Source organism: Girardinichthys multiradiatus, chromosome X (assembly GCF_021462225.1).
Source record: "Girardinichthys multiradiatus isolate DD_20200921_A chromosome X, DD_fGirMul_XY1, whole genome shotgun sequence".
Lineage (NCBI taxonomy): Eukaryota > Metazoa > Chordata > Actinopteri > Cyprinodontiformes > Goodeidae > Girardinichthys > Girardinichthys multiradiatus.
Window position 1 is genome coordinate 3,546,217 of NC_061817.1, and position 18,122 is coordinate 3,564,338.

General features: G+C 46.6%; 1 long non-coding RNA gene across 1 annotated transcript; it reads right to left on the bottom strand.

The window, feature by feature from the left end:
• Positions 1-1,459: 1,459 nt before the first annotated feature.
• Positions 1,460-7,520, bottom strand: LOC124863524. Its single transcript, XR_007037146.1, has 3 exons — positions 7,459-7,520; positions 2,062-2,154; positions 1,460-1,884 (listed from the first exon to the last, which is right to left on the bottom strand). It is a non-coding gene; the product is annotated as an uncharacterized LOC124863524 (long non-coding RNA).
• Positions 7,521-18,122: the final 10,602 nt, after the last annotated feature.

Sequence of the window (18,122 nt, forward strand, 5' to 3'; positions counted from 1 at the left end):
TCTTACCCATGTGACATCATCTTCTATTAATTTGAAATGTATAATTTAAGTGTGTCAGCTAATTCTGCCTCTTTCCAATTTGTAAAGGAATGGTTGGAGTGAGATGAATATTAGAGGATTAAGGAAGGGCCTTTGATTTGTTCCAGTAGCCTCTGTGCACAGGGGTAGTGACGTACTTCGGCTTTGTCTAGAAGTCGGCATTTTAGTTTCCGGTTTAATTCCCCGCCTCTATCCGGATTGGTGAAAATGTCGTTCACTAGATGTTTACAAGCACTGCCTAAGATCAGTATCAGCGATGTCCATCGTATCGTTGATGCTTGGTCTCCTGTTATCTGCACAAGTTACCTGCACATCTACGAGGGTAAGTAACGTTAGTTCTGTTTCATTCCTTCCTGACTGCCAGTGGCAGTAAACAAAGTGGATATGTCTCCTCGTGCTCCGCGCAGGTTGACATTAACTGTAAACAATGTCACGCACGTGGCACGTAGCCCACCTGGGCGAGCGTTCGGTCTCTTTGATCTTCTCGCTGTCGACCGTCGCGTGTTTCGCAGGTTGGTCGCTCCTATAAGTCCGTGAAAAGGGTGGCTTGTCCTCTTCAGGTTGGAGGGGAGTTCCTGCCTCAAGTGGAGGAGTTCAAGTTTCTCGGGGTCTTGTTCATGAGTGAGGGAAGAATGGAGCGGGAGATCGACAGACGGACCGGTGCGGCTGCCACAGTAATAGAGGATGCTGTGCCTGTCCGTTGTGGTGAAGAGAGAGCTGAGTCGAAAAGCGAAGCTCTCGATTTACCGGTCGGTCTACGTTCCTACCCTCACCTATGGCCATGAACTTTGGGTCATGACCGAAAGAATAATATCCCGGATACAAGCGGCTGAAACGAGCTTCCTCCGTAGGGTGGCCGGGCACTCCCTTAGAGATAGGGTGAGGGGCTCGGCCATCCGGGAGGAGCTCAGAGTAGAGCCGCTGCTCCTCCACATTGAGAGGAGCCAGTTGAGGTGGCTCGGGCATCTATACCGGATGCCTCCTGGACGCCTTCCTCGGGAGGTGTTCCAGGCATGTCCCACCGGGAGGAGGCCCAGGACACGCTGGAGGGACTATGTCTCTCGGCTGGCCTGGGAACGCCTTGGGCTCCCCCCGGAGGAGCTGGAGGAGGTGTCTGGGGAGAGGGACGTCTACGACCCGGTCCCGGATGAAGCAGAAGATGACGAGTACGAGTATTTCAATGCTATAATATGCAATGCTAAAAATTCAGTCTCATTTTAAAATTCAAAATCAGATTAAACAGATTTACCTATTGTCATCTTTCTTTTTTATGAAAAAATAGTCTGAAATACTCATACACATATCCTTCAAATTCAAACAAGGCAACAATTTGAAGCATTGTTAACACAGAAATAGATTAACACGGAACAGTAGTTGCACATTTTTGCAACTACTGGGAGCATTGAAACATAAAAACAGACTGTCATTTTAAAACACTAATATTGACTGTATGACTCCCCACCTGCCTCCCCAACATGACTCTGGGATACATTCGTTGTTGAAGACCTCTGACAGCTACCTTACAAAATATTAATGTGTAAGTAGGGTTTTCAGCACCTGCAGTTTCTTAGACAACCTCTGTCCATCAAGCCCCATGATGAGTTTCTGCAGAGCTTCGGAAATGTATTTCCACTCTGGGGGGTAGCTGAGATTGAGTGCATAAACTAAAGTGAACAGCATTGCAACTGCTACTGGTACATTACCCAGCTCATTGAGAACTTCTACCCCCTCCAAAATGATGCCCACATCCTCTGGACCATCATCACCTTCTGCACCTTCTCTGCAAATCACAAATACTCCGAAGACAGTCTCCGTTTCAGCTTAACCCTTGTCAACATCAGAGTCCTGAAAAAAGTAAATAAAAACATAAATATCATATATTACAACAGATTTTGTTTTGCTTCAAGGGCCAAATGACTAATGCAAAACATCTACTTAATTAACATAATGTGTGATCTATAATTGCATTTTCTTTTGTAAGATGTAAATATAAGGAAAATTATAAATTAATAAATTACATACCATGCGTTCTTTCACCACTTTCTCCGGGTCTTCGTTCAGGTAGACCGACAGCGCCTGACGGCGGCACTCTCTTTTCGCATCAATGTTGTCGGTCTGAGTATGTGGGCCGCACAAAGTACACCAGGAAACAAAAACACATGGAAAACTGTTTTAACCTACAGGGAGACTAAATGTTGCACACCTAATGCCACATTAAACACAGGAAACATTTTTTTCTTTCAAATGTAACCTATTTCATCTTTATCAATCAATTTTATGATATATGAATTTGCAATATCGTATTGCAAATTCACTTGTATGTGTTGGGTTTATGATTATTGATTGATTAATCTTGATCAATAATTATAATTACAAATCATAATCTGACAAAATCAACTTCTTAACCAAAATCCTCATTTATGAATCGAGACCAGAGATGTTTCTGGTGTTGTAATTGTGGCTCAACGCCTTTGACAATTACAACCGTTAAATACTCCGTAATAATTAATAACTATTGCCGGAGATGTCACTGTTTAATCGACCGTTTCTGCCGAAACGTGTGGAACGTTAACCTTATTTTGACTGACAAATCACTTTTGCACACAATGAACACAAACGCTCTCTCTTTATCTATGTGTATATTTATTAATCTTCACCTACTTAACATGCAAAGTTCTACAAACACAGGGGTAACACATCTAACTAAGCAAAATTCAACAAACGGCAGTGGGTATGTATTTGAATCAACCAGCAGTTTATGGCAAAAACAGAAGACGGAATGAGAATCTGAAAAGTGTTGTGTACGACTGTACTCAGTGATCTTCTGATCATAAAACTTCTCCCCAACTCCTGAGCACAAAGGATTCTAACTTTTGGCGGCAATCTAGCACAGTAAGGTTGAAGACAAAAGGGAAATGGAGAATTTTACCATGAGGTCGTTTTAACAGTCCAGTCTTACAACGCACCCGCGTTCACTCTCAGATAGTAAAACACAAACAGCTCTAGGACGGCGGCGGATCCCGATATCAAAATAACACATCAAAGTTTCAATAAGCAAGGTAACATGCACATATCATTCAGAACACATGAGATCCTAACCAGCGATTCTGATCGCTTCTACAACCTCTGACCCTGCCCAGGCCTTCTAGTAAAGAAATAAAAGATTAAATAAAAGATGGGTTTTACTTGGTGAAGTTTCCTTCTGGGTCCACGAGTGAGAGGAAAAAGGGGGGTTGAGCGTTGTGCGCGTCCGCAGTTACACTCCAAGAGAGCGGTCAGTCCCGTCCTTTGGTCTTCTTGACGAAAAGGAAAAAATAGGAGCTGACCATCAGCAGTCGACTAGGGGTGAAACACAATGGCGGTTCGTTCCTCGAACTCCGTGTTTTTAGTTACGTGTTAAACTCACGTCTTCGATCGGCAAAGTGAAATTTCTGGCCTTCCTAGTCCAGAAACCTCAGTTATGAATTGTTCGTTGGCCAACGAGAGAGAGAAATAAATGAAGACTCCACGTGGGATCTCTTTTACTTCCAAGGACGCTCCAGTTGCGTGGCAACCACGTCAAGATTGCCAGCTGAAAGCGGGTTTTAAAAATGTCCGCCTTCCTATATAGCGTCTTGTGACATCAGACTTGGGGCGTGTCATATCAGCCGCCATGTCCTGGATACAAAATGGCTGAAAGCAGCAGGAGGCCTGGTGTCTGTGCAAGTAGTCCAATATTCAGCAACAAGTGGTCCCTAGGTTCAAAGGGTGAGATGAATCGCAGTCTTTGAAGCTACTGGGACCATTCTGTCCTTTGCTGACCAATCAGTGATCCGTGGCGAAGCAGAACAAAACAAAACTCTCTGTGTTCCTCAAAACCTACGACTGGGCAGGATAGAGGTTAGCCTGGGCAGGACTAAACTCTGACTAACTCATACATTGTTCAATGAGAAAATACAGGACAATACATTCATATCATCGTTACATTCCTTGGTCATCAGCTTTGGTAACCCTGAGACAAAATGAAACAATAAAAGATATCGTACATATATATGTATATAAAAAAACAAAAAAAATCATGGTTCATAGCTTATTCGTCCAACTTCTATTAGGCACTGGACCCTGGCTGTGTCATTGGCAAAGGCGGTGCTATGAACCGTGGGGGAATGAATGTGAGGGAATCAATCCTGACCTGTTAACGCTTACCTGCCTGTATGCGGTGTGTAATCTCAAAAAACGAATGGTTAAAACAGGTTTAGGCTTAAACCAGTAGCTCTTCCGGATGATGATGGGTTTTAATATGACTCCTGTCTCTAAACTATCTAGATGTGGAAAGAGGGAGAAAAATAATAAATGAATTGCAGTACTTAGGCTATAAGCCAGGTGTGTTTGTGGAGGTTGCAAGGTGTCTGCTGTGGTGGACTTAGGATTTCTCTACTAAGTTCAGCAGAACTAGGTCAATGGGTATCTGTGCCTCGGTGGGACTGTCTACAGATGAACCAACCTCCTTTAAAAAGATTTTGCATGAAATCTCTGGCAGCATGGGTGTGTCCATTACATCATTCTTAAACACTTTTGTGAGGTCTGGTGTGCATGCAGAGTGTTATGGAAAATTATCGTGCCAACTTACAGTTTAAGACTTTGTCCTAGAAGGTAGTTATATGTTTAACTGTTTCTGTTGAAGAAAGTTGTTAGTGATTAGTGCATGTTAGTGTGAGTTCATGAAACATGCACCTATTTAACTGGTCCTACGCACTAGTCTCTCCTTTCCCGGACATGGAGACAAGCTCTGTTCTTGGGGAGGAGAGTTCGATGTAGGACTTCATTCTGGTTCAGCAAACGTGCAGCAGCTGGGATGATGGTGTCAACCTTTTCTGACAAGCATCCAACCCACTTAATGAAGCTGCATGTCACAGTTAGGAGGAATTGGTTACCTCCTGTTAATTGTGGAGATGGTTCGACCCAGTTGGTCTGAAGGTGGAACCAAGGTAATGTAACCCCCCTTCGCTGAAGCGAGGTTGACTGGTTGGCTGGGATGGCTGAAACTGGCGGCAGGTTAAACATCCTTTGATGTAGACCTGGGTGTTGTGAAACCTTGGAGGCCAGTGCGCCATCTGTTGGAGGGTGTGGAGTGTGGCTTTGTAGCTCCTATGGCACCCTACGGGGCAGGAATGGGCGTAGGATAATGTGACCCCCCTTTGGTCTGTTGGAACAATGTCCACAGCATGGGAGAGCTGTTTGATGCCAATCTGCACACTGGAGGTGCACACTCTGGCTGTCTTGAGGAGAGGGCAGAGCCCATCTGCTAAAAGGAGTGTGTGGCTGTGTTGTGCCTCAGTTACAAGGGGGTCTTTTTGGCACAAACGGTCATACAGCTCTCAATGGTTGATGAGTGTCCCAGCCAGAATGCTAGTAGCACTTCTGTTATGAACCTGGTTTCCAGGTGTACACCTTTCACCACTTTGGGGTTGTAAGTGTCCACACCTGGGTTCTTTAAAGAGCCAAGCAATGCATGACTGCATCTTGCAGGAGTTTCCTGAATGGTTGGGTGCAGCTGTGTCTCAAGAGGTGCACATGACCGGCTCTGATGAGGGCCTGAGAGGTTCTTCGGGCTCCTCTAAGCTGGTGATCTGGTTGGCCACAAAGAGTGGTTTGCTGCTTAAACCCAGTGGGTTTTGCACCTCCGCCTGGGCCCAGAGTTGGTTCTGGTGGCAGTCAATGGGTGGTTGACTATGGTTCAGTTTACCTAAGAACCTTGGAGCAATGGTTTGTGGTGTTTCTCCTGGAGCGGTCCCAAGGGGTTCTTGGAGTTTCCCAGGTTTGTCTCCGATCAAGTAGACTCTGATGGCTGTGGAGACTGGGTCCACGCCTAGTCATGCTGACGGGAAGTTTGGGTCTGGTTTAACTGGAGTGTCGGCTTCCTGTTTCAAGGGTTGTGGGGGCGTGGTTGCCTGACGCACCACTTCTGTCACCATCTTACGTAAGGCCTCCTCCATCTCTTTCCCCATAATCCCTTCTGTGTGTCGGTTCCACCCTTTTCCATTAGGTTTACCTTTAGGCTTCACGTGATGGTCAGGTCGTCTGTTCGACCGGAAGTGGTCCGGCAACTTTGACTGTGGTTGGTATTCAGTACCACCCCCCCAGTCCAGCTGACCAAACCTGCGTTGTTCCCTGAACCTGTTCTTCACATGGGTTCTGGTTGAAGGCATTTCCTGACCTTCTAACGCAAGGCTGGTTCTTTCAGTCTGGACCTGTAAAACTCTAGCCTCGCTCTCCGATCCCTTGGTCGGGCGAGCACGTGTTTCCCACGCCATCTGAGCATATTTGCGGATCTCTTGCATGCTCATGGCCTTGGTTCTGCAATACATAGTAACATCGTATCGCACACTTTCATGAAGGTTGTGGAGGAACAGGGATTTAAAAGCATGTTCCTCCTCAATGCCGGGCGCATTGCGTCCTTGGAAGTAAACGGCTCTCAAGCGCCGGTAATACTCCCTGGGTGCTTCGCTTTTCTTCTGCTGGATAGTGAAAGCACCAAGTGTGGCGGAGGCCCGGTCTGTGTACACAGAATATTCTTCCCTTAAAGCTTCGCAAAGGGTTGAATAACGGTCTCGGACTGCGGGTGTCAGGCTCTCCATGAAAACATGGACGCTCCTGGATGTTGTCTTCCAGATGAGCTTCAGTTTTTCCCGTGCTGATGGGCAGTACAAATCTAGAAGACAGCGTTCAACTTCTCTAAGATAATCATCAATGTTTGATTCTGCATTATTAGGGTCGAAACGCTCTATGTCTTTGGCAAGGGACTCAAGCTGGCGGGTGCGTAATTCACTCTCAGGGATTGGTCCCGGCCCATCTGAGTCATCATCGGAGAGTTCACTCCGGCTGCACTCAGGGGGTATCAGTGCATCACGCCTCATCCTCGGAAGAGGCAGTGGAGGCTGCTCCCGGTACAACGATGGGCCCTGTGCTTCCCGGACTCGGGTCCTGGGCAGCGGTTGAGGGCGGTAGGAACCACCTGAATCCCAAGGGCGGCACTCCTGTCGCCTTGGCGGAGGTGAGGGATCGTAGAGGACCGTACTGCGAGTCACGTTTGACGGCTGCTCGCATCTGAACCGTGAACTATTTACACCTGCTGGGTCCCCATCATGGCTGCTGATTGCAGTGGGGTGGGGGCACCGCACCACTGAACCTATTCTGACTACTTACACCTGTTCTTGCCTCGGTGGATGTATGGGGAACCCTATGAGCCTGGAAAGGTAATCTCTGGAGAGCAGCTTCTACATCCTCCAGATCTGACCTGCAGGTTCTCTCAGGGTTTCGCAGGTGTGGCTCACCTCCAAAGGTTTCAACCTGTGAGGTTTCAACTTGCTAAGTTTCAAATTGCTGCTAAAGCAAGCTGTAACCTGTGTGTGTGTTCAACAAGTAAAATCAAAAATGTACCTGAATTGTCTTGAATTTCTGTGATGACCAGAGCGAGAGCAATCAATGATGGTGAAGGAGAGATCTATTCATAGAGAGAGAAAGCCAAAATGTCAAATAATTGCAGCAAATTTTTCCTCCTCATGCCATGAACTGAGAACAACCAGTGAAACTATGATTAGTTTATGTCTATTTTTGTACATCTATTAATATTTGTAAGAGATTTACTTCTCTCACTCACTAAAATGAGTTGAGAAAATGAATTTACACAAAGAGAGTAACACACACACACACACACAGACAGACAGAGTAATCAGAGAGCGCGTACCATTTTCAAGCTGTTAACACGAACATGGAGGACACTGGATTTTTCATCTGCTGTGTATACAATCGCACATATTAAGAAAGCTGTGTGTATGTCGTCTGGCCATTTAAATAACTCTGTCAGAAATCTTAAGGCTTGCAAACACTAGGACACCCAGCCTCTCCCCTTGCAGTCACATAATGCTAAAAGAAAAGGAGAACATACAAGTATTTTAGTATCATAATTAATCACAGAGTAATATTGCTATTAATAAGTTACAAAAATCTTATAGTTTGACAGCCCTACTAAATACACATGCAAACACTATACTTACTATGGTTAATCATAATTAATCACAAATTAATCGCACATCTTTATCTGCACCAAACATACCTTACAGTGGAATTTTTCCAAATCAACAATACTACATTAATTTGAGCGTGGACACGTGCTCTTTTTAATTCCTACTATTAAATTAAAGTTTAAAGTTAAATTATAGATTAAGCTACACGGTGGATGAAGTTGTCAAAATGTATTTAAATAAACCAAATAATATCACATTGAAAACAAAAAATAGATGTAAATAAATTAAACCATATTCCTGACTTTAAAATAAAGAGTGAGGTTGTTTCAGAGATTCGTGGAAACAAGAAGATTCCAGTGATTCTATAAAACATTTCAGATAATGAAGAGAAAAAGAAAATCACAGGGATGTTTCGCTTGAGATTCTATGTTTCAATAGTATCTACTCATAGATTGTGCTAAATTCATTCATTGGCATGCTTACGCTCTAACTGTTTTTTTTTTTTTTAGATATTTAAATGAAAACAAACATCTACATCATTTTGTTAACCCTGTTACCGACAAAACTGATAGGTGTGTGTGTACGCGCACGCGTGTGTGCGTTTAACCGGACTAGCTAATGCTAATATGACACTAAGCACACGTGGAATATATTGCACAACGAAAAGACTCGGTGACGAAATTAATCGTTCAAAATCATAGGGCGGACAATAAAAAGTTATGGGGAATTTCTGTGCAGTTACTTATTTTATAAGTCAATGGACGGTAAATTACTTACCTTACTGTCATCCCCAACTCGTCCGTCTTCCCGCGTCTTTGTGTGTTGCTCTTCCTTCTTCTGCACCTTCCGGAAGTAAAGTTTGTAAATGCATTCCCTGCTCGCACACTACTGCCACCTTCTGTTCTGGAGTTCTACACGCCATTTGATACCTTACACAAAAAGCATTAGGTTCTGTCAGCATAACTGAATTTAGTAAATCTTAAATTATTCCACATCATGCTAAAGTAACATTACTTAATGATGTTCAACCACAAAACTTAACTACATATGGTTGAAGCAATATGTCACACTTAGATTAATTTAGCACACACCCAATCTGGCTTTTTTGAGTGTACCGGGGACGAGGAACTCTGTGGCCGATTATCTGTCCTGACAGAGGCTCCCCCACTCTCCACCGAGTGAGGTCGTCGACCCTCAAGGTTCTGTTGGTGGCCCCCGAATGGCCCATGAGGATCTGGTTCCCACTGCTCCTCAGTCTGCTGGACGGGGAGCCATAGCGGCTCCCGGTCAGGGCAGACCTGTTGTCTCAGTTGGAGGGGAAGGTTTGGCATCCATCTCCGGGCCATCTTCTCCAGCGGTGTGGCCGCTGAGGGGCTCTGGCAGCCCCTGACGGATCTGGAGCCCTCCATTCAGCGGACACTGCAGAATGCCAGAGCTCCTTCCACATTAAGGACTTCTGCCTGTTGCTGGCAGCATTTTGCGGAGTGGTGCAGACACAGAGGAGTTGATCCAATTTCGTGTTCCCTGCATAATATTTTGAGGTACCTGCAGGGTCAATTTGATGCTGGATGGGCAGCATCAACCCTGAAGGTGCACCTGGCCGCCATTTCAGCCAGCCATGTCATCGTAGATGGCAGACAAGTTGGGACACACTATTGGGTGTCACAGTTTCTATGGGGTGCAAGGAGGCTGCGCTCCCCGTTACGGAGACCGGCGGCAGCATGGGACCTCCCACTGGTGTTGAAGGCCCTGAGTGGGCCACCTTTTGAGCCGATGTGTGCTGCCCCACTGAAACTGGTGTCTGTTAAGACTGCTTTTTTGTTGGCGGTAACAACAGCCAAGCGGGTCAGTGAGATCCACGCACTCGCCATCACCCCTACCTGCCTGCGCTGGAAGCCAGGTGGGTCCGGAGTAACGCTGTGGCTGAATATAGCCTTTCTCCCTAAGGTTCTGCCCCAAGGCTACGTGAATACAGCCACTGAACTGGGGGCATACTGCCCTCCTCCATTTCAGTCCGAGGAACAGAGGCTGGCTAACACGATGTGCCCGGTCCGGGCATTGCAGCTGTACATGGTGGCTACAGGCGCTATTCGCCAGTCGGACCAGCTGTTTGTGTGCCACAGGGGACAGAACTGGGGGCGAGCCCTTTCAAAGCACAGGCTGTCGCAGTGGGTCATAGATGCTATTGCGATGGCTTATGAGTCTGTGGGGTCAGGTGCCCCTTCTGGTGTTGTGTGCCATTCCACCAGGAGTGTGTCTACATCCTGGGCGGCACTGAGTGGCGTGCCGCCGGGGGATATCTGCGTGGCGGCATCATGGGCACGCTTCTACCGCCTCAATGTGACACATGAGTCCGCACTGGCCTCAGCAATCCTGTCTCTGGCCCCTTCTACTAACTGAGAGGTAGGTGAGTTCTGCATTTCTCGTGACATTGCTGGCATAAGTCATCCACTTTGTTTACTGCCACTGGCAGTCAGGAAGGAATGAAACACAACGGAAGTAACGCTGTAACGATGGTTCTGTGAATTCCTGGATGACTGCCAGTCACACTGGTCACTCGAAACTTCTCCCCTGGTGAGAAGATCCCAGAGACCGAAAGTAGCCTTCCACGTGCTACTTATAGATGCACGCCCAGGTGGGCTACGTGTCACGTGCCTGACTTTGTTTACATTTAATCTCGATCTGCGCGGAGCGCGAGGAGACATATCCACTTTGTTTACTGCCACTGGCAGTCGTCCAGGAATTCACAGAACCATAGTTACAGCGTAACTTCCGTTTGATCTAGTGCGGTGTTGGCTTTCTGTTAGTGGCTAAAGTTAAGCTAGTTAGCTATGTGATCATTTTTAGTGTACTAACGTTATTGAAACAAGTTTTTCTCCACTTAAAACTGAACAGATCGTGTTTTTTGATTATTGTACTAACACTCTGCCCCTCTAGCAAAGATCAGGACACAGGTGAAGTTGTTGTTACGCCACTGTGCTACAGTTCCATTAAGAAAGCTGAGAAACCTCACAGTTTGAGTTTAGGGTGAAGCTAGGGTTGATAAGTCTAGTTTTAAACTTGTTAGTTCCATAACCAGGTGTTCCTAATGTTCATGGGAATTTAGCTATGGTGGTACTTAATTTGTAAATGAGTACAAAATGGAAATTACTATGATTAGCATGTGAGTTTACAGGTGAGTTTAACCTTGCTGGTCCCCATTGGGTTATTTGCTGCATGCGTTCTTGTTCATCTCATGCTTGTTTTATATGTCTGTTAATTTATTTTAACCCTGTGTTCCAGGGGATTCAGTTATGGTCATTCATGTTTATTCTCTGACTCAAATTACAGCCCTAGTAACATTAGGCAGGCATGTCTACCTAGCTGGTCCCCTCTGGGTTAAATGCCTTTTAATTTAAGTTTTCTTCACCTCAGCCATTCATTTAAGATATAATCTTGTGGTTTTCTAAATGTACTAGCCTACTCTTGGCATTCATACAACATACTTTAGTCAAACATAAAAATACATGGCAATTAGTCTATGATTACAGGACATTAGATATAGAAAATATTTGATCAACAAAAATGTGTCCTGAAAGAATGGTTGATGAGCGATGAAGCTCAGAGGAATAAATATTTACTATGACATTTTATTTATGCAGGTGGTACTGAAAGATTGCAGTCCTGTGGAGCTGATACACCACAGTTGCACGTATTGCTGGTACAGCATTTTCCCTTGCATTTAATTGTTAATAGGTATGATTCCTAAACTTTTAATTTTTGTTTTACATAGTACTCTAGAGAAGTATGTTTTATTTGTTCGAATTCTCACAATACAAAAATAAAATATCACACAATACCTACAGTGGTGCATAATAACTATTTACATTTATTTAGATACTGAACGTAATTACAAAAATATAATATAAACATGATTTCCACTAAGCCTGTTTCATTACACGTGTTTCCTTTAAAGCAATCTGTTTTAAATGCTAGACATTTTTGTCAATGTCAGATTACTATAATTTGAAGTAAATGCCAAATGAAATAGACACTTTCTACTCTACTACATTAATCTGATAGCTTCAGATTATTTACAAAATAAGATATTTACAGATAAGTACAGCTAAGAACCGACCTGAGAAAAGCTGATGGATATTCAAATTCAATTAAATTCAAATTCAAAAATACTTTATTGATCCCCGAGGGGAAATTAGAATTCTAGTACAACCCATCCAGACAGACAACATGACAGAAGACATGGGGGGTACGGGACACCAAGGCTTTGCTGCCCACTCATAGGCGCTGCCTGTGCTAGATTGAAAAAGAGACCACATTAGGTAAGAAGAGGGAAAAAAAATCATGTTTCACACTTTACCCTTAGCTGGATACAGTTTGAGATTGAAAAAAAACCTCAGCACAAAGAAGCAACACATATACGAAACAACATCATGCAGGGGATCCGGTGAAGGCGGTGTGACGGGGTGCATATGTTTATCTTGAGCATGTGTGTGTGTGTGCATGTGAGTGCGTGAAGCACTGTCGCCTTCACCGCAGAGGCCATTGTCCTTGATAGTACGATGGAGTGTTTATCAACCGGCATATTCTATGAGCAGGTCCACAGATGTCCTCAGAAAAGGGAGGGGACAGAGGGAGCAGAGCGTCATGTTTACATAACTTCCAGAAGTTGAAGATAGCTGGCCATCCAAGGCCATACAGAGGAGCCAGATTTAGATAACAACAATTGTTTGGGTCAGGCCAACTCTTAGTTTCCGTCTGCCTTGAAAGTCTCACTGGTGCTTCTCAAAGGCGAATCCAAACAGCCAGCGTTGTTAATATGCAGGCTGCGGTTGGAAAACAACTTAAAAATTGCTAAATACAGGCCAACATTTCCATCCATATTTACTTCCGCAAACACTAAGCATGCTTGCAAAATGTGACGTCATTGCGTCGTCTACTGGTTGATTGAAGGTATACCAATTATTTTCTAAGTTAGTTCCAAAAAAAACACAACTTCATTTCCAGATTTTTCAAGATAATCCTTGGTTCTTAAACATAAACAACATTGAATGGTAATGTTGCATCATTTTACTGGTCATGGTTTTTACCCAACTTTGATTTAGTTGTTCATATTGTACATAGTTGGTTTTCTTTATTTTTTCATTCTGCTTGGTAGTTTAGTTGGATTGATGTAGCATAGTAAAGAGTTTGTTGATTGAAATATGTTTGACTTTGAGTTGACCTATTTTTGTTAATAAATTTTGTATTGTAAGTAATTTTGCGAATTTATTCCATGTCTGTGCAGAGTTTCACTGTTCAGTAATGTCAGAGCTTGGCTCACACCTTTCACTATTGTCCTAATACCAGTACCTTTTTGGGGTGGTATTCACTGGACAACACTTAACAGACCGAATTATTGTTTAATAAAATATTAAAATATTATGATTAAATAATATAATCATAATAATCACAGGACTGCAATGTCGTAATTACGAGATCTTTTCTCATAATTACAATATCCTGATCTCGTAATTATGAGAAAAGATGTTTTATTCTTTTTTTTTTGTGAATACAGTAAGCTTCCGTACGTTTTAGACAGTTCTATTAAGATGATTTTACAGCTGTTAGAAGGGCTGACCAAACATATTTCCTAAGTACCATGCTTAATTTTAATAAAAAAAAAACAAAATGCACAACAGAGATTTTAGACTGGGACAACAAGAATGTGAAATAATTCCACCAACACAGCTTCAAAAATCAGTGCTCTCAGTTCCCTTAAGGTACGCAGGGAAGCGCGGGGCGCGCGCAACGCGTCCGCACCCCCGCGGCCCCCGGGCCCCGCGCCTGGGCCGCGGCCCCGGCCCGCGGCGCGGGCCCCGGCGCCCGGGCGGGAACGCGGGGCGCGCCGGCGCGCGCCCGCCCCCGCCCCGGGTTTTCCGAGACCGGCCCCGCTCCTCTCGGTCGCCGGGGGGCCGCGCGAAAAATCCCCAAAGTTTCCGCAGTTCCGCGTTCCGCCACGGGGTGGAGCAAGGGGGGTGGACGCATTGGCCGCGCCCGCCGTGTCCACCGGGCGGCCCCCGACTTTCCCTTGAACGCGTGGCTCGCGTCCCCCGCATGCACCGGGCGGCCCCGACTTTCCCTTGACCGCGTGGGCCGCGTCCCCCGTATGCACCGGGCGGCCCCGACTTTCCCTTGACCGCGTGGGCCGCGTCCCCCGTATACACCGGGCGGACCCGACTTTCCCTTGACCGCGTGGGCCGCGTCCCCCGTATACACCGGGCGGACCCGACTTTCCCTTGACCGCGTGGGCCGCGTCCCCCGTATACACCGGGCGGCACCGACTTTCCCTTGACCGCGTGGGCCGCGTCCCCCGTATACACCGGGCGGCCCCGACTTTCGTCCCCCGTATACACCGGGCGGCACCGACTTTCCCTTGACTGCCGCAAAGTGCAAGCGACAGCCAGAGGTGGTGTTGGCGTGTGGGTAGTGTCCCCTGTACGCACCGGGTGGCCCCGGCTTTCCCATAACTGCCGCCAAGTGGAGGCGACGGCCAAAGGTGTTGGTGGTGTGTGGGCAGTGTCCCTCGTATACACCGGGTATACCCGACCTTCCCTGAACCGCGCGGGCCGTGTCCCTCGTATACATCGGGCGGACCAAGACAAGTGAATCCTCGCCTACACCGAAGCTATGTATTCACCTTAGCACTGTCATCCACTTGGTGGCCCATGAGGGAAAACGGGGGACACCGGGTGTATACGAGAGACACGGAAAGCACATGTCAATGCATTGGCCCTGTCCCCCGTATACACCGGGTGGCCCATTAAGGAAAACGGGGGATACCGGGTGTATACGAGAGACACGTCCAGCAAATGTCAATGCATTGGCCCTGTCCCTCGTATACACAGGGTGGCCCATAAGGGAAAACGGGGGACACCCGGTGTATACGAGGGTCACGGCCAGCACATGTCAATGCAAGTATTGGCCGTGTCCCTCATATACACAGTGTGGCCCATAAGGGAAAACGGGGGGCACCCGGTGTATACGAGGGTCACGGCCAGCACATGTCAATGCAAGTATTGGCCGTGTCCCTCATATACACAGTGTGGCCCATAAGGGAAAACGGGGGGCACCCGGTGTATACGACAGACACGGCCAGCACATGTCAATGCAAGTATTGGCCCTGCCCCTCGTATACACAGGATGGCCCCTGAGGGACACCCGGTGTATACGAGGGACACGGCCAGTATAAGTCAATAGACCATAGGATAGTATTGGCAGGAGTGCCTCTAAGAAGGTCTTTTCTGCCATCTCCTGGACAGACATTAGATTGCGGTTTTATGATCTTATCCAAAACTCATGTTGAGAGTCCATTGTTTTCAACACGTGTGTTGTACAGTTGGTTGAGATTAGTGTACCCATGTTTCAGGCACCGGGCCCTGGGTAAACTCGGGCCATTTGCCTGACACCTTCCATATTGTTAAAGTATGCCAAATGTCCCAAAAGTCATGTTGAGAGTCCGTTGTTTTCAACACATGTATTGCAGAGCTGGTTGAGATTTGGTTAATCTCATCACATGCCCACATTGGAATTGATGGCCCTCTCCTAAACCTTGTGGCCCATTATGGGAATTATATGAATGGGTTACTCACCCAAGCCGAGTATTCACCTTAGCACTGTCATCCACTTGGTGGTCAATAAAGGGAAAACGGGGGGCACCCGGTGTATACGAGGGTCACGGCCAGCACATGTCAATGCAAGTATTGGCCCTGCCCCTCGTATACACAGGGTGGACCATAAGGGAAAACGGGGGGCGCCCGGTGTATACGAGAGACACGGACAGCACATGTCAATGCAAGTATTGGCCCTGCCCCTCGTATACACAGGGTGGCCCCTAAGGGACACCCGGTGTATAAGAGGGACACGGCCAGTATAAGTCAATAGACCAAAGGATAGTATTGGCAGGAGTGCCTCTGAGGAGGTCTTTTCTGCCATCTCCTGGACAAACATTAGATTGCGATTTTATGATATTACCCAAAACTCATGTTGAGAGTCCGTTGTTGGGTAAACACGGGCCATTTGCCTGATACCTTCCATAATGGAGGACCAGGCCCACCCCTCGAACCCTGGCACCCCAGACTCGAGCACCCCTCCGCGAACACACCAAGTAATTTGCAGCCCCAACATGCTCGTGCCTCCGGTAAGGCAACATACGCTCTGTACATCCGGTAAGGAGCTACGTACATCTGGTAAGGCAAAATAAGCTCTGTGCATCTGGTAAGGCGAGATAAGCTCTGTGCATCTGGTAAGGCGAGATAAGCTCTGTGCATCTGGTAAGGCGAGATAAGCTCTGTGCATCTGGTAAGGCGAGATAAGCTCTGTACATCTGGTAAGGCGAGATAAACTCTGTACATCTGGTAAGGAGAGAGGAGCTATGTGTCTCATTTGGCTGTGCTGCATCACATGTGATGATTCTACACATTTCACAGCCAGATCTGAACTTTCAGCCAAGTGTACCCAGGTTTCAGACACCGGGCCCTGGGTAAACTCGGGCCATTTGCCTGCAAAATGTCCCAAAACACTACTGGTGGTCCCCGAGGGGTGGTCCGGCCAAGTGTACCCAGGTTTCAGTCACCGGGCCCTGGGTAAACTCGGCCCATTTGCCTGACACCTTCCATAATGTATGGCAAATGTTCCACAAGTCATGTTGCCAAGCTGTTTTATACACCATATATGGTGCATAAAACAGCTTGGCAACATTTTTTCAAAATGGCCGACCGACAGAGAGAGAGAGTGCTGAGAATGTCCACAGCAGCTGGCAAAACCTCCAGGATGCATGGTACCGTTGAAAAGGTTATATTAAAAGGAACATTTTAAGCTTTAATGCATGTTTCTGGAACCCTGCTAGCCAGAACTGAAGCTGGAGAAATGTTTAATTGTCCCCCTGTACGACCAGGAGCCTGTGGCAAATGTTCCACAAGTCATGTTGGCAATCCGTTTTATACACCATATATGGTGCATAAAACAGCTTGGCAACATTTTTCAAAATGGCCTGACCGACAGAGAGAGTGTTGAGAATGTCCACAGCAGCTGGCACCCAGGTACCCAGGTTTCATGCACAGGGCCCTGGGTAAACTTGGGCCACTTGCCTGCCCAATTTCACCAAAATCACAACTGGTGGTCCCCACGCAAGGGGTGGTCCGGCCAAGTGTACCCAGGTTTCAGGCACTGGGCCCTGGGTAAACTTGGGCCACTTGCCTGGCCAATTTCAACCAAAATCACAACTGGTGGTCCCCAAGGGGTGGAGGTCCGGCCAAGTGTACCCAGGTTTCAGGCACTGGGCCCTGGGTAAACTTGGGCCACTTGCCTGACACCTTCCATAATGTATGGCAAATGTTCCACAAGTCATGTTGCCAAGCTGTTTTATACACCATATATGGTGCATAAAACAGCTTGGCAACATTTTTTCAAAATGGCCGACCGACAGAGAGAGAGAGTGCTGAGAATGTCCACAGCAGCTGGCAAAACCTCCAGGATGCATGGTACCGTTGAAAAGGTTATATTAAAAGGAACATTTTAAGCTTTAATGCATGTTTCTGGAACCCTGCTAGCCAGAACTGAAGCTGGAGAAATGTTTAATTGTCCCCCTGTACGACCAGGAGCCTGTGGCAAATGTTCCACAAGTCATGTTGCCAAGCTGTTTTATACACCATATATGGTGCATAAAACAGCTTGGCAACATTTTTTCAAAATGGCCGACCGACAGAGAGAGTGTTGAGAATGTCCACAGCAGCTGGCACCCAGGTACCCAGGTTTCATGCACAGGGCCCTGGGTAAACTTGGGCCACTTGCCTGCCCAATTTCACCAAAATCACAACTGGTGGTCCCCACGCAAGGGGTGGTCCGGCCAAGTGTACCCAGGTTTCAGGCACTGGGCCCTGGGTAAACTTGGGCCACTTGCCTGGCCAATTTCAACCAAAATCACAACTGGTGGTCCCCAAGGGGTGGAGGTCCGGCCAAGTGTACCCAGGTTTCAGGCACTGGGCCCTGGGTAAACTTGGGCCACTTGCCTGACACCTTCCATAATGTATGGCAAATGTT